This window comes from Entelurus aequoreus, linkage group LG06, assembly GCF_033978785.1.
Source record: "Entelurus aequoreus isolate RoL-2023_Sb linkage group LG06, RoL_Eaeq_v1.1, whole genome shotgun sequence".
NCBI classification, from domain to species: domain Eukaryota; kingdom Metazoa; phylum Chordata; class Actinopteri; order Syngnathiformes; family Syngnathidae; genus Entelurus; species Entelurus aequoreus.
Window position 1 is genome coordinate 22,461,825 of NC_084736.1, and position 21,179 is coordinate 22,483,003.

At 40.3% G+C, this 21,179-nt stretch overlaps 1 protein-coding gene across 2 annotated transcripts in view; it reads left to right on the forward strand.

Annotated features, from left to right (window-relative positions):
• Positions 1-9,057: 9,057 nt before the first annotated feature.
• The window catches only part of slc1a9 (solute carrier family 1 member 9), a 58,054-nt gene continuing 45,932 nt past the window's right edge, over positions 9,058-21,179 (forward strand). The window contains exons 1-2 of one of the 2 annotated variants that reach the window (XM_062050261.1): positions 9,058-9,533; positions 9,624-9,830. The gene's annotated coding sequence lies outside the window, so the exon portion shown is untranslated. Of the gene's footprint in view, positions 9,534-9,615; positions 9,831-21,179 lie in introns of those variants that run through there. The other variant, XM_062050262.1, reaches the window with a different exon arrangement.

The window sequence follows — 21,179 nt, forward strand, 5'->3', positions numbered from 1 at the left end:
CACACACACGCTCCTACAGATACATAAATGTAAGGTAACAAAGTAGAAATGTTTCGAATCAGGCCCAAAAGAAGCAAATACATAACCTCTATGTGATTTATTCAAAAAACACGGCCTTGAACATGGTGTGAGTGGGTTTGGAAAAAAAATGTCCCAGAGAATGAAGATCTGAATTCTAAGCAAGAAAATGGTGATTAATATTTTATTTTTATTAAAAAAAAGTGCTGCCTAAAAATGCAAACAGAACCAAACTGGACTACAAAGTCCTTGAAATTGCAGCTTTGAGTTCATGTGAAAAAGACAGCAATCAAACCAACAATTCCTGTTTTTCTCTTTGGAGGATTTGTGTTTCGGACAAAAAACGTAGGTTTGAACCCAAACAGATTGTCATTCAATCATTAAATCCCCCCCTTAAATACAAACCTGATCCGATTTATGCCGCGGTCCTGCCTGCCTCGTACGTGAACTCAGCGAGGCTCTGCCGCCGCCGCCCCACGATGCGGCCCTTGTCGCCATGGAAACGCTTGGACTTTGCCTGATGCGGACGAGTTCATCTGAGGACATGACATTGTACCTTGAGAACAGTCTCACACGTACACACACCAATGTGTGTGTTACTTCTCGGACATCCTTCTTCAATGGAGAACATAATTGGAAACCAGCTATTATCTCAATTGCTGCAAATAGCTGAGCTGTCATGGCGCTGGACGTGTGTGTGCGTGCATCAATTACGTACCCTGCCTTACTATATCATCCCACCCACATTGACCCTTACTTTCCATCTCCTGCTCTTCTTGTCTGATTTGTTGGCCATTTTCCACCTCTGTCATCGTGTCTTCAATCATTGGCCTGATATGGCTAGCAAGTAGACATGTCCGCCATTACCCCACACACACACACACACACACACACACACACACACACACACACACACACACACACACACACACACACACACACACACACACACACACACACACACACACACACACATACACACACACACACGTATAGTGATGTAAAGCGACACATGGTTCCAATTTCAGGGGTAATGCACCTCTCGCTGCAATCTGACCCAATTAGCCAAAGCCTCCTGGAAATGTCCCGGCTCTATCCGCGGTGGCAAAGAGGTAAAGGGTCAAAGGTGACGGTGGGAAGGGTTAGTGTGTGGGGTGGGGCTGGAGCGGTCAGACTCTGATGAGTGTGTCACCTCCCGTCTGACCGTCTGGCAGCCGTCAGCACACGTTACTAGTGACATATTTGGCACAGGTGCAGACAAATCAGGCGCCGTTTCACAGCTTAGGCCAGTGCTTCTCAAATAGGGCGGGTGTCACTGGGTGGTTGCGATGAGGTGTCGGGGGGAGGGAGAGGGGGGGCTGAGAAGCAAGGGACTTCCAGTATTAGGGTCTTTTTTAAATTCTTGAATGACAACCAAACATACAGCTTGGTGGCAGCACTGCTCGAATTAATCAACAGACTCAACCAAGAAATGACCAAGTATACTTGAGTATATGACAAGGTGTCAGGGGGGTGGAGGCGTGACAAAAGTCTTCAGCTCGGTGGCATGTTGATGCCCTCAAGGGACAGAGATCGGATATATTTTTTTGCCCGTCCAAATTCTCCAATGTGCTTCAAATCAGATTTGGGCCATATCAGGAGGTAGTCCAAATCCGTTTGGAATCTATCCATCCATCCATCCATGTCAGGTTGCGGGGGAAGCAGCCTAAGCAGAGAAGCCCAGACTTCCCTCTCCCCAGCCACTTCGTCCAGCTACTTCCGGGGCATCCTGAGGCGTTCCCTGGCCAGTCGGGAGACATGGTCTTCCCAACGTGTCCTGGGTCTTCCCTGTGTCCTCCGACCAGTCGGACGTGCCCTAAACACCTCCCTAGGGAGGCGTTCAAGTGGCATCCAGACCAGATGCCAAACCACTTCATCTGGCTCTTCTCGATGTGGAGGAGCAGCGGTTTTACTTTGAGCTCCTCCCAGATGACAGAACTTCTCACCCTATCTCTAAGGGAGAGCCAAGACACCCTGCGGAGGAAACTCATTTCGGCCACTTGTACCCGTAATCCTGTTCTTTCGGTCATAACCCAAAGCTCATGACCATAGGTGAGTATAGGAACGTAGATCGACCAGTAAATTGAGAGTTTTTCCTCCCGGCTCAGCTCCTTCTTCACCACAACGGATCGATACAGCGTACGCAGTACTGAAGACGCCGTACCAATCCACATGTTTATCTCACGATCCACTCTTCCCTCACTCGTGAACAAGACTCAGAGGTACTTGAACTCCTCCACTTGGGGCAAGATCTTTTCCCCAATCCGGAAATGGCACTCCACCCTTTTCGGGGCGAGAACCATGGACTCAGACTTGGAGGTGCTGATTCTCATCCCAGTCGCTTCACACTCGACTGTGAACCGATCAAGTTAGAACTGAAGATCCGGGCCAGATGAAGCCATCAGGACCACATCATCTGCAAAAAGCAGAGCCCTAATCCTGCAGCCACCAAACTGGATCCCCCTCGACTTACTGCCGGCAATGCGGACAAAGCTCTGACACTGAGCATACAGGGAGCGGACCGCCACAATCAGACAGTCCGATACCCCATCCTCTCTGAGCACTCCCCACAGGACTTCCCGGAGGCCACGGTCGAATGCCTTCTCCAAGTCCACAAAGCATATGTAGACTGGTTGGGCAAACTCCCATGCACCCTCAAGGACCCTGCCGAGAGTATAGAGCTGGTCCACAGTTCCACGACCAGGACAAAAACCACACTATTCCTCCTGAATCCGAGGTTCGACTATCTGGCGTAGCCTCCTCTCCAGTACACCTGAATAGACCTTACCGGGAAGGTTGAGGAGTGTGATCCCACAATAGTTGGAACACTCCGGTTCCCGTTCTTAAAGAGAGGAACCACCAACCCGGTCTGCCAATTCAGAGGTACCACGCGATGTTGCAGAGCCTTGTCAACCAAGACAGCCCCAAAGCATCCAGAACCTTAAGGAACTCCGGGCGGACCTCATCCACCGAGGAGCTTTTTAACTACCTCGGCAACCTCAGCCCCAGAAATAGGGGAGCCCACCACAGATTCCCCGGGCACTGCTTCCTCATAGAAAGAGGTGTTGGTGGGATTGAGGAGGTCTTTGAAGTATTCCCTCCACCGATCCACAACATCAATCAATCAAAGTTTACTTATATAGCCCTAAATCACGAGTGTTTCAAAGGGCTGCACAAGCCACAACGACATCCTCGGCTCACATCCCACATCAGGGCAAGAAAAAACTCAACCCAATGGGATCAATCAATCAATCAATCAATGTTTATTTATATAGCCCTAAATCTCGTTGTGATGACAATGAGAAACCTTGGAGGGGACCGCAAATGTGGGGACCCCCCCCCCCTGGTCGACCGGTGCAATGGACGTCGAGTGTATTTAGCATAATATTGTGAGAGTCCAGTCCATAGTAGATCTAACATAATAGTGTGAGCCGTAAAATCCGCAGTCGAGGTTAGCAGAACCCCATCCTCACCATACACAGTGTTGACAGTGCACTGCTTCCCCTTCCTGAGGTGGTGGATGATGGTCCAGAATCGCTTTGAAGCCGTCCGGAAGTGGTTTTCCATGGCTTCCCTGAACTCCTCCCATGTCCGAGTTTTTGATTCCGCTGAAGCCACACACCGCTTGGCCTGTCGGTACCTGTCCGCTGCCTCCAGAGTCCCATGAGCCAAAATGACCCGATAGGACTCTTTCTTCAGCTTAACGGCATTACCGCCATTAGGATTACCGCCACGACAGGCACCTACCACCTTGTGGCCACAGCTCCAACCGGCTGCCTCGACAATAGAGGTACGTAACATAGTCCACTCGGACTCAATGTCCAGCACCTCCCTCGTGACATGAAGTACCGACTTCCTTATTCGTTTACGGAATCCAGTCAACTGCCTTCGTTTTCATTTTATCAAACTGTGCATACCAGTGATGTGGAGGCCACATTAGGTACTGAAGTCTGATAAAGATCACATTTGACTTGTAAACAAAACAGTCAGCTGGAAATAATCCGATTTCGAAAAATCTGATTTGGTCCCCATTGGCCTGCAGTGGAAACGTAGTCAAAGAGTGGTTTGTATGGATAAATAAAAAACATATATTTGATCAGGTTCTCAATCGTATTTCAATTTAGGGGTGGTGTGAAAACAATGATGTCCCCGAGGTGGGGCGTGACAAAATTTAATTGAGAAGCGCTGGCTTAGGCAAAGGTCAAAGAGGAAGCGAGCTGAGCCTGGAGCCGAGCCACACAGACGCACACTCAGCTACTGTAAGTGTGTGCACACACGCACAAAGGCTCTGACAACAAACAACACATGCGACTACAAGTCCTTGTTTTTGTAGCGTGAAACCTCAACGAGCGTATGGAATGTTCACATCGGGCAAAGCAGACGCTGCTGCGAAGTCCTCATTAGGGCGAGCGGAGGGCTTACGTGCGGTAATTGGGTTTAACGCTTAATGAGAAGCAGACACGGCGGTGTGCGCCGTTGGCGCGTCGGCCGTGTTCCGAGTCTGTCTGGTCGCAAGCAAGGGCCACCGGGCGCCACACAGCAGCTTGTCGTGTTTACATCGTCTGCATCGCTGAGCCCTCTCCTCTTACTGCAGGCCCCCCACCGCACACCAAACAGGTCACCCCTCCATTGCCGGTCCTCGTCCTTGTATCTGTCCCGGCACGGTGTCACGTTGCAGGACGCTATCCATCCGTCCGGCGCGGCTACGCTTTCACTCGCTCGCCATGAATGCTTGGTAATGATCTATTTGCAGGCCTGCTAACACAATCCACACCTCCTTCTAGTGTGTACCGCCCCACACACACACACACCCTCCACGTTCCCTTGCCTCCTCTGGTCTCGCCAGAGGGAGAATGTTACAGGTTGTACACTTTACTCACTGTACAACACCCGGCGGGATCGCATTTCACAGGCAGACTTTGTGTTTGAAATGCTCAAGCAATTAGCTCAGGATTGACTTACAGTGCTAGCGACCACACAATGGACTCTGCGGCCCACTTGTACCAAACCCCCTGTTCACGTTGCCGCTTGTCTCCATCTGTTACTCCTGTGGGACTGTGTGTGTGTGTGTGTTTGCGTGTGTGTGGGTGCTCTTCCTTGTGTCGTTGCTTTATTATCATTTACCACACTGCTGACTGCCCCTGAGTTCAACAATGTTCAAAAACACGTCTATAAAGTCGCACAAAACTTGAGTTTGCATCTTGTCAAGCGATGCGTTATTTACTCCATTGTTGGGCCGCGAGCGCTCCCTAGAGGGCCGCCAAAAAATATCTGTTTTTTCAGCTGTAAACCGTATCAGCAGTACTCAGTTGTAATACACTTTTCTACCACTTGTGGCAGTAGTGACAATATCAAACAAACAGAAGTCTGGAGCTTAAAGGCCTACTGAAATGACTTTTTTTTATTTAAACGGGGATAGCAGATCCATTCTATGTGTCATACTTGATCATTTCGCGATATTGCCATATATTTGCTGAAAGGATTTAGTAGAGAACATCGACGATAAAGTTCGCAGAGTACAAATAATACAACGGTGCAAAGTAATACAAAGTGCTCGCATGTACGTTATCAAAATAACCAGCCTACTGGTATATGAAAGTCAGTCTTTAATCATTGTGTCATCGTCTTCCTCCTGCGTACTAAAACCACCGAAATCCTCTTCGTCGGTGTCGGAGAAGAACAGGCCGCATATAAGCCGCACCGTTGTATAAGCCGCAGGGACCAGAACGAGGGGAAAAAGTAGTGGCTTATAGTCCGGAAATTACGGTACTTATTTCTCTAATCAGCCTGACCTTAGCCTTAAGTTGGATAAATGATATGTTTTGTGACTAACACATGCTTTTATATCATCATCATCAACACATGGTTGGAAACTTTGAGTAGTCCATCCATCCATCCATTTTCTACCGCTTGTCCCTTTTGGGGTCGCGGGGGGTGCTGGAGCCTATCTGAGCTGCATTCGGGCGGAAGGCGAGGTACACCCTGGACAAGTCGCCACCTCATCGCAGGGCCAACACAGATAGACAGACAACATTCACACTTACATTCACACACTATGGCCAATTTAGTGTTGCCAATCAACCTATCCCCAGGTGCATGTTTTTGGAGGTGGGAGGAAGCCGGAGTACCCGGAGGGAACCCACACAGTCACAGTGAGAAGGTGCAAACTCCACACAGAAAGATACCGAGCCCGGGATTGAACTCAGGACTACTCAGGACCTTCGTATTGTGAGGCAGATGCACTAACCCCTGTGCCACCGTGTTGACTAGGTTAGATATAATTATTGAATACGATTAAAATCAAACCGTGTTGAGTAGGTTAGATATAATTATTGAATACGATTAAAATCAAAAGTAAGATGACTGATTCATTGTTAATATTTTAGTGGGCCCCTCTGTAGTGGAAAAAGTTGAACTCCTAGGTCAAAAAGATTTTAAGAACGCCTGATTTGCTCCTTGTAGGTGTTTTTGTTTTTAATTTTCTGTGTTTTTTTCTCCTGAATAAAAACATTAACCTCACGTAAAAAGCTCTGTCTTCATTAGAGCTGCAACCTACGACTATTTTGATACTCGACTTGTCATGTTATTAAGTGTACACCTATTCAATAGCTCTAATCATCGTTGTTTGAATTCATCTAGATATTTTTAGGCATGTGCTGACTAACAATACAAACGACAGTGGAACCTAGATTTACAAACGTAATCGGTTCTTGAACATGGTTCGTAAATCAAAAAGTTGGTATAATGAAGCACAGTTCCCCATAAGAAACAATGTAACCATGAATAATTGGTTCTAGCTTTGACAAAAGTCTCTATTTTAGTAAAATAATGCACATTTTGACACTATTGCGAGAGTGTGTGTGTGTGTGTGTGTGTGTGTGTGTGTGTGTGTGTGTGTGTGTGTGTGTGTGTGTGTGTGTGTGTGTGTGTGTGTGTGTGTGTGTGTGTGTGTGTCTGTATATTAGGACTGTGAATCTTTGGGTGTCCCACGATTCGATTCAATATCGATTCTTAGGGTCACGATTCGATTCAAAATCGATTTTTTTTTTTCATTTCAACACGATTCTCGATTCAAAAAACGATTTTTTTCCCGATTCAAAACGATTCTCTATTCATTCACTACATAGGATTTCAGCGGGATCTATGTGGTAATCTGTAAATTCCTTGCTCAATCTGTTTTGTTGTGTCACCTACTCACTCTCTCTATCATCCACAGTGTGGGGTGCAGCTGGCGTGAGGCAGCAGCACACACCTGAGGACAATTAGTGCCAACCTATTTAACCTGGCTGCTGACAGCATGTGAGCGCCGGAACTTTGTCACTGCTTGTTTCAGACGCACATGCCGTTGGTCTTGCCAGAGAACTTCCTAGTTTGCCTCGTGCCTATCTTCTCAGGTTTGCCTGTATTTTCCCTAGCCTTGTCTAGCGTTTTTATTTTGTACTTTGTTTATCTATTTACTTCTTTCATGAAGTATTTTTCCTAGAGTTTTTATTTTGTACTTTGTTTTTCTGTTTACTTCTTTCCTGAAGTATTTTTCCTAGCCTTGTCTAGCGCTTTTAGTTTTGTGCATTTTGTTTCTCTTAGTAGTTTTTGTACATGGTGTGTTCTTTGTGTTTACCACCATCGCCTTTGTTTTGCTACTTTGTGTTTTCTCCTTAATAAAAGGAAGAACTATTGTCCACACACAATACGTCTCTGCATCCTTGGGATCCACCTCACCTGTTCCTAACAATATACCCCAGTCTGCTGACATGCAAGCAGAGTAGTAGATTTTTATAAAAAGCTTTTATAATTGTAAAGGACAATGTTTTATCAATTGATTGCAATAATGTAAATTTGTTTTAACTATTGAATGAACCAAAATTATGTCTTATTTTATCTTTGTGAAAATATTGGACACAGTGTGTTAAGCTTACGAGATGCGATGCAAGTGTAAGCCACTGTGACACTATTCTTTTTTTTAATTTTTTTTATAAATGTCTAATGATGTCAATGAGGGATTTTTAATCACTGCTATGTTGAAATTGTAACTAATATTGATACTGTTGTTGATAATATTCATTTTTGTTTCACTACTTTTGGTTTGTTCTGTGTCGTGTTTGTGTCTCCTCAATTGCTCTGTTTATTGCAGTTCTGAGTGTTGCTGGGTTTGGTTTTGGAATTGGAATGCATTGGATTGCATTGTGTATTGTTTTGTTGGATTGATTAATTTAAAAAAAAAAAAAGAATCGATTCTGAATCGCACAACGTCAGAATCACGATTTGAATTTGAATCGATTTTTTTCCCACACCCCTACTGTATATATACATATATGTAAATGTATAAATATGTGTATATGTATGTGTGTTTTTTATATACACACATATATATATATATATATAAACAAAATCTCTATCAAAACTACGGCAAACTAAACTGTCAAGCACACACAAAAAAACTCAAAAAGAACCATGTTGCTACAATAATAATAAAAAATAATTTTTGCTTTCCTTAAAAGGAAATTTGCTAACCCTGTTACAAAAAAAGTTCAGTTATTATAATGTAATGTAGGTTATAGAGAACAATAAAAAAAGTTTATTTATTGAAATTCAATGACTTGGTGCATTAGCAAACAGCCAACATTATGCACAAAGCAAACTATAACCTGCTACTCAAGAATGTACAACAATTCTTCTCAACAAAAGAGGAGAAATATAACCATAGAGAAAAATGTAACTTGAAACATTTGTATGCACATACAACACTTAAAATCTTTAGTATATCAGTATTTGGAATTAAATTATGGAATGGATTAATGAACAATGTACTAATATGATCCAGTTTAAGAAGCTGTTCAAAGTGTTCACAAAGTACAAAGAAGTAGTCTCCTAAAAACATCTTGAACCTTCTTTAAAAAAATTGATAATCTTTTTCATCTCATAATGTGAACCATAAATTACTTAACTATTTATAAGAACTTTCTTCATTGTTTATTATAATTATTATTAACCATTTAATTTGTCTATTTATTTACTTGTTTATGTATTCATTCGTTGTTGTTACTGATTGCATTTAAAAAAGTGTTATGCTATGATGCGATAAGCTCTGCTTCCTCCTACTCCTTTTCGTACATGCTGTAACGAGAAATTGGAAATATGTGATGTATCGTACTGTAATTGTATGCATGTTTGATATAATTTAACACCATAACCATGTGGGTGTTGTTTTATGTCCAAAGGGCTTGTTAAGATTGTAAAACGTTTTTTATGTTCTAGCTCTGAGAATATTGGGTTTATAATGAATAATTCCTTTTTTACGGAAATTCATTTTACTCGGTCAGGCCCGGAACAAATTAACAGCAATAAATGAGGGATTCCTGTATGTGAAAAACTACAGCTAAAGGTTCCTGCACCTAGAGGATCCATCAAAGGGAAGCGCCAGTGCTGCTGCCTCCACTCACTGCAGAGAGTCACGCTGCCCCCCTGTGGACGGGAGGGTAAGTCCCTCTTTCTGGCCCTCCAAGTGGGTGTCCTAAAAAAGTCCTTTCTTTTGCATGCAGCATAATTCTTCTTTTCCTTGATCGCAGCCCAGAAAGTGACCTGTGGCAGAGAGGGAGTGCGCGAGGGAGGGGGGAGTCGCCCCTGAGCGTCAAGCTGTTGTGTATAATCTGCAAATTTCCTCAGATGACGCAAAGACCGTGACTTTGCCTCCCGTCCACTCTTCATCTCCACATCCCTCCTCTCATCTCCCGATGCCTCGCTCTTGTCGCAGGGGAGACAGCAACGCTCAGCAGGTAAGCTTCCGGGGCCGCCTCCTTGTCTATGGTGCGGCCCCCGTCCAACTCATGCCCTGATAGCCTTACATCTTATTCTTTCTTTTCTTGGCGTTTTTACCATTCACTTTGAATGAAGATGTTTCTCTGTGTTTCATTTCATTGATGCTTCTGATCCAACCTTCTAAATGTCACACATGCTGACTTCATCAAAAGAGACCCAGGAGCTTCCAGGGCACCTGTTAGCCAAATGAGGAGGGGGATTTATTGTAAGGGACACTTGAGCTGCATGAAATGAGCTCCTCGTGCAGCCAGGAAGACTGAGCGGTCAAACCTCCTCCCCCAAAAGAAGGGAGAGAGTGTTTATAAATAGCAGATCTTTGCGAGGGTGAAGAGAGCAGATGTGGTCGACGGTCTGTGTTTAAGGAGTTCAAACAACAGATTAATACACTCAGATTATCATCTCAGTAAGAGGAGGGGAGGGGCTTGCGCAAATTCACACACTCGTGCAGGAGGGGTCTAATGATACACTGATGACTAATTTATTCACACGATAGCCCAATAACTTGGAGCCCGGCCATTATAATTATCTCAGCTTAGGAAGTTATGTACGTGTTTCTCAGCGGTGGGATTCTTAAAGAGCTCAAAATCTTCTCAAAGACTTCATTCAGCCTGGATCAAATAAGAACAGTGCTCATTTTTTTGTCACTTTTCTTCACATTTTGCCTGATGTATTTAATGTCAAATATATGACATATTTATAGTAGAAGGTGTGTATTAATGAATGTGTGAGATATAGTGCTGAGCCAGATTAGGATAGACAGTCAACAATAACAAAAAACTATATATATTTTTCAGTTTCTCTGTCATTAATTTGTGTGCTTGTTCATGTAAGCAGCTCCCCTTCCCCTGGTGTTATCCTATTCTCTTTCTTCTGTGTGAATATAACATTTAAAGCAGCGCATTGGACCCCCACAGAGACTAGCGCATAGATAATTTGTGACCATTTTTTTTCTGTTTTCAAAACACTTCCTGTTGGTTAACATTACATTTAATTGTTTTATTTTTTGTCAAAATTGATTTTGCTAGAAAATATACCTAAATATAATACAACGTAATATATATATATATATATATATATATATATATATATATATATATATATATATATATATATATATATATATATATATATATATATATGTGTGTGTGTGTGTGTGTGTGTGTGTGTGTGTGTATATGTATATATGTGTGTGTGTATATGTATACATACTATATATATATATATATATATATATTTATGTGTGTACGTGTATATAAATGTGTGTGTGTGTGTATATATACAGTATATATATATATGTGTGTATGTATGTGTGTCTGTATACATGTATATAAATATGTGTGTATATGTTTATATATATAAATGTGTATATATATATTTGTGTTTATATTTATGTGTGTATGTATACAGGTATATGTGTGTGTATATATATATGTGTGTATGTATGTGGTTTTATATACTGTATGTATATAGATGTGTGTATATATGTATATTTATATAAATGTGTATATATATATATATATATGTTTGTGTATATAGAATAATGTGTGTGCGTATATGTATGTGTGTGTGTATATATACATGTGATGCTCCAGAAAATCAATCTGCTCAAAGGAAGGTCAGTTTTGTAGCTTCTGTAACGAGCTAAACTGTTTTCAGATGTGTGAACATGATTGCACAAGGGTTTTCTAATCATCAATTAGCCTTCTGAGCCAATGAGCAAACACATTGTACCATTAGAACACTGGAGTGATAGTTTCTGGAAATGGGCCTCTATACACCTATGTAGATATTGCACCAAAAACCAGACATTTGCAGCTAGAATAGTCATTTACCACATTAGCAATGTATAGAGTGTATTTCTTTAAAGTTAAGACTAGTTTAAAGTTATCTTCATTGAAAAGTACAGTGCTTTTCCTTCAAAAATAAGGACATTTCAATGTGACCCCAAACTTTTGAACGGTAGTGTGTATATATATATATATATATATATATATATATATATATATATATATATATATATATATATATATATATATATATATATATGTGTGTGTGTGTGTGTGTGTGTGTATATATACATGTTTGTATATATATACATATACAAATGTGTATATATGTGTGTGTATATATATATATATAATATATACTAATGTGTATATATGTGTGCTTTAGCTTAGTTAACTACATGTTTTCTTGTATTTGTGGGGCAAGTGGTTTCAGACATTGAGGGGTTATGTCTATGTACTTCATTGCAAACTGCATTGAAGTGAACCGCGCCGTGTGTTTAATTGTGTTGGAAATGGTTACAAGCAGCTATTTAACAGATACAGAGCATTTAAGGCTCATAGGCTGGATAGGCTGATTGGCAACACTAAAATTGGCCCTATTAAGGTTTTGGATGAATTCCAGGCAACCACAGCTGCCAGTATTTTTCCGTAAATTAAATTTTTTCTGTAAACAGGTTAACAATATATCATTTTTTTCATAGTAATATACCGTAAGCACAGTTATCAACTGTAAAATTAACGGATTCAACATCAACATACCGTAATGTCCTATACATCGTGAGTTTTTTTTTCACGGTGAATTCCTGGCAACCACAGCTGCCGGTATTTTACCCTAAATTGTCCAGATTTATTTTTTTACAGTGCATATATGGGTAATCCGCTGATCACGTCACAGGTTGTCCAAGTGGGACAAACGGGTAAGAAAAGCTGGTTTTGCATAATAAGTCCCCTTTAAGGGGACTTACCTTTGTGTTTTAGAGCTGGTTTTAAGACAAATCATGCAACAATCCGGTTTTCTTTGGCGCATATAAACAAATTGAATGTAAACGAAAAAAGCCGTAATCTATCAAGTTTTAGTTGACACAACAACCAAATGTGATGACTGAGAGAAAGCGCTTACCCGAGTAATGTGCAATGACCTCTGACCTATGTAAACCACGTATTACAGGATGTTCTGACCTGGGGTCAGTCATACAACCATTTCAGTTAATGAGACACTTTTATGTGTTGTGTTCAACAACACTTGAGATTTTCTCATGGACCAAAAATTATTCATATTTTTTCCCAAAAGTTGATGTAACAGTCATTAACCCAATGGCCCCACACTGAAATTGTTCTTTAGATGTCTAGTGGACTACAATACATGATGGTTGTCTCCCGAAATATTTGTTAGGACAGAACGTTGGATCCTTCTCTGCAGTGCCTGACGTTACGTCCTGTTTGGTTGAATGACGAGCGTCTGGTGCGTTTAATGTCAGCTGGGACATGTAAGAAGCCATGTTGAGGCGCACTAAGCATCGTCAGAGGAAGGGGTGGGGTGGCGCGTGGCGGGGGATTGGATTATATCCCCATCCCATTGTAAAGCTCACAGCAAACAATCATCTGTTGGAAATAATCCCCTGGGACACACAGACACCCGAACACACCACACAGAAACAATACTATACTGTAATATCAAGAGAATGTGCGTGATCCTCACTAGGATGTCATACTTAGTTAGCAGTCGTGTCAAAGTTGTGGAATTTGTCAGGTGCGTTATCAATGCGTTAACACATGACTTGTCATAATCCAATATTAAAACTTCAGCAGGTAGATGATTTGGTTAAAATTTAATTATTAATCACCGTGCTTTACCCATGATGTCATCAACATGTTTATTCGCTACGACGTGTAAAGGAAATGTATTATGTTACCTTGGTTTTTGTTTGTAATCCATATCAATAGGTCCGTCGAAAACCGAAGCAACTTTATGATAATGTAAATCCTATTAATATGTTTCAGACACCCAAAAATATAAAAACAAAACACATTTGACCCAGAATATATTCTAGTTTTACATGGAGAAAACAATGTGAAATACATATACAGTAAATGATGAATGAAAGGTATCAATGAACATTTAACGAGGGTTGTCACTTTCAATACGATACCGATGTTGGTGCTATAAATATTGGCCGATACCGATATTAATCATATATGATATCAGCAGGTATCATACATACTTTTATTATTTTGAAGTGTGGAATGTTGGAAAATGTTTGATCAAGTGAAATGAGTCAGGTAACAACACTAACCTATTTATTATTAACCGTTGTGAATGGATTAATGCTGTGTTTAAGTTGAAGTGGAGTGGTAATTGTTTTTCTGTTGTTTTTTTTATACCTAATGGCCACAATATGACATGACGTTAAACTCATGATGGACCAAGTTAAATGATGCGGACATGTTTTTTACTGGATACTTAATACGCTTCTGCCTTGGAGACTTTGTATGTGTAAGTAATATGCAACTTTGATTTTTTGATACTTGTTTCTATCGACAAATGTGCTGTTTTACACTACAGTATTGTTCAATGATTATTACGTATGTCTAGCTTGTGTGCTATTGTGTATTTAGCTGTTGTGTAGCTGCTAGCTCCTAGTACCTTATTGCCTACTGTGTTTATCTTTTGTAAATTACTTGACTAAAATACAAGACATTGTGCGCTTATTAGAGGACATTTAGATGTTAACTGGCTATCCAGTTTTGCACAAGCAATCAATCGGAGATTATATCCAAAATTTTACATCCAAAACAATATAATCCCATACTCGTTTGTTTGCTGCTATCAGGCCGATACTAATATTTGCTTTGGCTATCCCTATCTTTAACATCACTTTTACCTTTTTTAGGACCCCCTGTTTTAGGAAAGGAGAGTCCTTCCAGATTATTTTATTCTAAGGCTGTCTAAAATAATGAGAGGTGACTCAAATTGAAGTTGAACAATGTATTCTACAAAACAGGAGTAATTACAAACCACAGAAATACCAGCGCTGTGAGATAATGAACTGAGCTATCTAAAAGTAGAAGCAGTCTCCAAAATTGTTGCCCGTCTCTCATACTTTTGTCCACCAAGGTTGCAGTGCCTTGACGAGTATCAAAACTGAAAGTTAACTTTAAGTGTGTGTGTGCTCTCCCCTTTCACTCTCTCTCAAGGCTGGTATTTCATGACACCATTAATAATAAAATGTGTGCGAGCGTACACATCATATGGAAGTAGAATTGTCTCACATCAACTTATATATATCAATATGATATTAATACATATGCATATATTAATAAATATACAAATACAAATGTGATATATAAATAAATAATTTGTATAATTAAATAATTTGTATAAATAAATATATTTTTGAGATTTGAAAATATATACAAATAAAATTTATAAATATAAAAATGTGACATACAAATAAATCAAGAATTTGTAAAAAAAATAAACGTGTGTTTGTAAATATATTTTTCAGATATGAATATAAATATGCTTGATTTTGTATTTGTATTTGTATTGAATTTGCATATGCGGATCGCTTTTTTGCTTTTGTGTCGATTGGACATTCCTCCCACAAACCATATGCATAAATAAATGTGACCTACACACTCTCCTGAACAACCAGCAGAGGGCACTGCAGCCAGAGCGGTCTCGGTCACAGAGAGCATTATATGCATTATATGCAAAATGCCCGGAGTTCTCTGCACAAAAACAATCGATTGATTGAATGATTGAGACTTTTATTAGTACGTTGCACAGTGAAGTACATATTCCGTACAATTGACCACTAAATGGTAACACCCAAAAAAGTTTTTCAACTTGTTTAAGTCGGGGTCCACGTCTTTACAGAGAGAATGCACAACGGGCCTGAGCTTATTAACGTTAGCGTTGTATTAGCTAATGCTAATTTATCCAGTTAATCTGAAAGACTGTGCTAACTGCTTATTTTATTGTATCAATGCCGTTTAATGACCTTGTCCCGATGTAGATACTGATCTCTTATCGTGCAATGTGTGTCAAAAAATCATCATATATCAATCATCATATGACACTCCCTAGTCTGCCTCTGATTGGCCTGCCAGTGTCTGACCATGTCTATGACCGAGACCGCTCCGGCTGCAGTGCCCTCTGATGGTTGTTCAGGGGAGTGTGTAGGTCACATTTATTTGTACATCTGGTTTGTGAGAGGAATGTCTCATCGACACAAAAGCAAAAAAGCGATCCACATATGCAAATTCAATACAAATACAAAATCAAGCATATTTATATTCAAATCTCAAAAATATATTTACAAATACACGTTTATGTATACAAATTCTTGATTTATTTGTATGTCACATTTTTATATTTATAAATTGTATTTGTATATATTTTCCAATCCCAAAAATATATTTACAAATACGCGTTTATTTATACTAATTATTTATTTATTTGTATATCACATTTGTATTTGCATATTTATTAATATATGCATGTGTATTAATATATTGATACATATAAGTTGATGTGAGACGATTCTATTTCCATAATAACAGGTTGAGTTCATGTGTGCATCTCTTCTAGCAGAGCGTAGGCCAATTCTATGGCGTACTATTCTGCCTCAAGGTGGAAAATATATAATATATAGTACATTTATATATACATATATATGTCTTAATTAGATTATCCAAAAAATAGTGCTCGATACCGTGGTAGAGCGCAATATTATACCACTTTGTTGGTGAAGACAGAGATTAGCGGAGAGGTAGAAGAAAAGGGGAGTGCCATGCGGAGTCCACTTTGTACTTTAGTATGAGTTCTTTCTTTCATTCAATAGTGTTTCTCACCTTCTTTATCAAAGTGCTGGTACTATACATGCAACTTTCTTTGACCCTCTAGTGAATTATTTTGCAGTTCTCAATGAAAAAAAGCGGACTGAGTGGCCGATGTGTAAGATTTTCTGTTTTTCGTTAATTGTAAGTGAGGAGCCAGCAGTGGCTACCTGTGGACAGACCATATTGTTAGTGTAGTGTTCATTTTGTTAGAGTGCGCAACAATCAAAACAAGCAGCGATGCAGCAGCACCTTTATCTGTGGCTGCTCGGGCTCGATTACAGTAATCAAAGGCCAGTCTTGTTGGGGATTATCCCGTACTGTCATCATCGTGGCCTGTTGTCATGGAAACCACAGTGATTAACAAGACGCATCCTAAGTACACCGCCGAAAGCCAAGACCGATTGTGATGGTTGTCACGCGTGGCGCCGGTCGTCTCCGTGATCACCATGCATGTGGGAGGGTTTTCATTCAGGACCATGGTGGTCTTATTGGAACTTTGGGATACTTTCCTGTGTCACTGTCTTTTGGGGCCACGTTTGTGCTCGACTACATGCACAGTTTAGAGCAGGGGTGTCCAAACTTTTACCACGGAGGGCCGCACACTGAAAAATTAAAGCATGCGGGGGCCATTTTGATACTTTTCAGTTCCAAAATCAATACAATATATATATTTTTTTAACCATTTGGGCTCCCGTCAAGTTTAGTTCCGGGGACCAAAAAGGGGTAAAAAGTTAAAGTTAAAGTCCCAATGATAGTCACACACACACTGGTGAAATTATCCTCTGCATTTGACCCATCCCCATGTTCACCCCCTGGGAAGTGAGGGGAGCAGTGAGCAGCAGCGGTGGCCACGCTCGGGAATCATTTTGGTGATTGAACCCCCAATTCCAACCCTTAATGCTGAGTGCCAAGCAGGGAGGCAATTGGTCGCATTTGGTCGCAACTTTTAACATGTAAAGCGACTTTGGGTACTTAGAAAAGCGCTATATAAATCCCAGGTATTATTATTATTATTATTATTATTATTTTTATAGTCTTTGGTATAAAAATGGGGTTTGAACTCACGACCTTCCATTCTCAGGGCGGATACTGAGCAGGTGGCCTTGTGGTTAAAATATGTCATATGTTATTTTTTATTATTATTCAACGCATGAATCTCTAGATCTAGCCCTGGTTTAGAGCTAGCATCGTAGCTCAAACATACAAATGCATTCTTCCATTAGCACGTTCATAGTCGGTATTCACCTGTCAAGTTATGTTTGTTTGTTTTATCCCGTAACTTGAAAAGGGTTTTGATTTTCGACCAGGGGTTACACTGGGACTTCACTCTTTGGTTTAATCCAATGATGAGACAAATCTCTGTTTATCCTTTTATTTTGGACTTGATTTTCTCTTTTTTTCATTGAATAGTTGTAAGGTGAAAAACCTTTGGAAATACAAATACAAAAGCAATTAGGGACCAATATAAACAAATTACAATAAACAATTTTTTAAAGTAAAAGTGTTTCCAAAAGTACATGTACATGACCTTTAACAGCTTGGATTTGGCATTTAAACATTTAACAACCACTTGGCCATTAAATAAATTCAACACATCAAATCAAACATCAAAATAATATAAGACATCTCACCGTCAGCCACCCTGGTCTCTGTAAACAGTTAGGCACTACTGCATTTGGCAAATTGTCCTCGAGCAGTGTTTGTTGGCCTGAAGTGAGAGCTGGACTGCAGACTTAAAGAGTGGATTTGATTGCTTCAGGTGAGAGCCTTCCTGATTACTGATGGTCTTCAGCTGTTGGGAAATGTTGCCTGTAATTCCAGTTCTGTCCTCTGGGGGGAAATGGGAGCCAAACTGACATTTGGACATGAGGCCCTTCTGTTTGGGTGAAGGCTTTGGCCTTATGTAGAGTTTGCCAAAACATCACCCTTTATTATTATAAGTTGTTTCTGAAGTCTTGCAGTAGTCCTGTTTGGTCCGATTAGTTGTCTGCAATCATCAACTTGGTGTCAGTATTATTTTCTACTATCTTTGTAGAACCTGATCTGTGTGACGTGCTCAGCATTTTCAAAGTGTCTTTCATGCCATGCTAACGTTCAGAGTGATGGTACAATTTGAGGTTCTCTTCTGTGTCCTTGCTTCTAACCGGGCCCACTGGGGTAGCTCGGGTTTCATTACACAGCCGCTTGGTCCAAAAGCGTTCTCCCAAAAACAATTTCTCTTCTAAGGGAATTCCTGGCGGCCTACCTGGCAGAGTAGAACAACCACCTGTGTGAGCTCAGTCTGACATCCAAGATTTGCTGTAAAGCTTCCCGGGTCCAACGGTCGGAACCTTTTGATGGAAATGGCTGTGTTTAGGAAAGCTAAGCTGTAACATTATGCAACAAGCAAGCGTGCTGCCAGACCTTCCTCTCTTGTTACGCTCATCCTGTGATCAGCATCTGTTTCCCGTGGCCCTGTAAAGCCTAATTAGGTACTTTTCAGGCACAAAGGACGGGCCGGAGCTCATAGACTCTCACCTTTCAAGGTTCCTTGAAGGCCAACAAGGCTTCAACTTGAAGCAGCTCTGACATTTCCCAAAGCTCCACATAATCTGCCTGTTGGGAAAGAAGACGCCTGAACGCCTTTAAATGTGCCGCCGTTGCTTGTTTGGGCTGCTGTTTGGTTAGGCCAGAACCCCTTCCTGACATGCTATCACATGTATTAAACGTGGGTACGCACAAAAACCTATCATGCACCCTTTTTCCCTGTAAAATTAAGATTATCAAGAGTGAACTGAACGTGGAAATGTGCGGTGCCTCAAGCCAATTTCATGCTTCACGTACTTCACGTACATTTCGACATGCAGTGGATACTTGAACGACACAAAGAGGTGACCGTTCGGTCTTTGCCAACATTTGATTTCAACAATGTAAAAAAGATCGAGGCAAGGACACAAAATCAAATTTTTGCCAATGCATTTCATGCCTCATATAAATATTTATATTTGTTGGGATATCTTAATCATTTATCTTAGCCAGGGGTGCCCACTCTTTTCCAGCAGGCGAGCTACTACTCAAATAACTAAGTCAAGGTGATCTACATCATCTTCATATATATATATATATATATATATATATATATATATATATATATATATATATATATATATATATATATATATATACACTACCGTTCAAAAGTTTGGGGTCACATTGAAATGTCCTTATTTTTTAAGGAAAAGCACTGTACTTTTCAATGAAGATAACTTTAAACTAGTCTTAACTTTAAAGAAATACACTCTATGCATTGCTAATGTGGTAAATGACTATTCTAGCTGCAAATGTCTGGTTTTTGGTGCAATATCTACATAGGTGTATAGAGGCCCATTTCCAGCAACTATCACTCCAGTGTTCTAATGGTACAATGTGTTTGCTCATTGGCTCAGAAGGCTAATTGATGATTAGAAAACCCTTGTGCAATCATGTTCACACATCTGAAAACAGTTTAGCTTGTTACAGAAGCTACAAAACTAACCTTTCTTTGAGCAGAGTGAGTTTCTGGAGCATCACATTTGTGGGGTCAATTAAACGCTCAAAATGGCCAGAAAAAGAGAACTTTCATCTGAAACTCGACAGTCTATTCTTGTTCTTAGAAATGAAGGCTATTCCTCAAAATTGTTTGGGTGACCCCAAACTTTTGAACGGTAGTGTATATATATATATATATATATATATATATATATATATATATATATATATATATGTATATATATATATATATATATATATATATATACATATATATATATATATATATATATATATATATAGTAGTATACTGTACGTGTATATATGTACTGTATATATATTTGTGTATATATATATATATATATATGTACTGTATATGTATGTATATATGTGTATATGTATATGTATCTATTAATACATATACCTGTATATGTGTCAGTGACGTGCAGTCACTGGAGGCATGTGAGGCGGGGCCTCACGTGCCATCACGGAAAGAAAAAAAATCTAAAAAGAAAAAAAATTAATTAAATTGTTATATGTATCCAGTGATTATACCATAAAGTTATTTTCCATTTAACTTTGCCAGTCACTGCGTTGTGCCTCAACATGGATTGCGGACTCGGCTAACTGCTGGCCTGCTGTGCAGTGAGACCGTATTGCTCTATGAACTATATTATACATTTCCATAGTTTAGTTAGCTGAGGTATATAATGTATAGTGTATTTTGTCAACAACTGTATGTGTGTAAAGTATTTCTTGTGCTGAGCAATCATAAAACCGCTGCGAAGACGCACTGGCTGAGGCTCGCAGTAATCCCGCCTCCTTGTGCCGGTTAATGCAGCCCTGCCGAAGAATGCACCCTCCGACGGGAGTGCCACATCAACCAAAGCCCACACCCAAACCCTCCACGTGCAAGACCGAATCCACCCAAAAAAGTCATTCAACAAGAAGCCAAAAAGTGCAAAAACAACAATGTCCGCGCTGGAGGAGCCGCAAATGACTGCAGGGCCACAACATTAGGTACACCTGCAAACTGCAACACGGATTTCATATTTCATTCATTCACAACTCCTCCAACACGAACACCACTGTTCCCGCACCCCCCGGCCTCCCACCAAACAATTTCTCTAAATAGATTCAATCCTGCACATGGAAATTTAAGTGTGG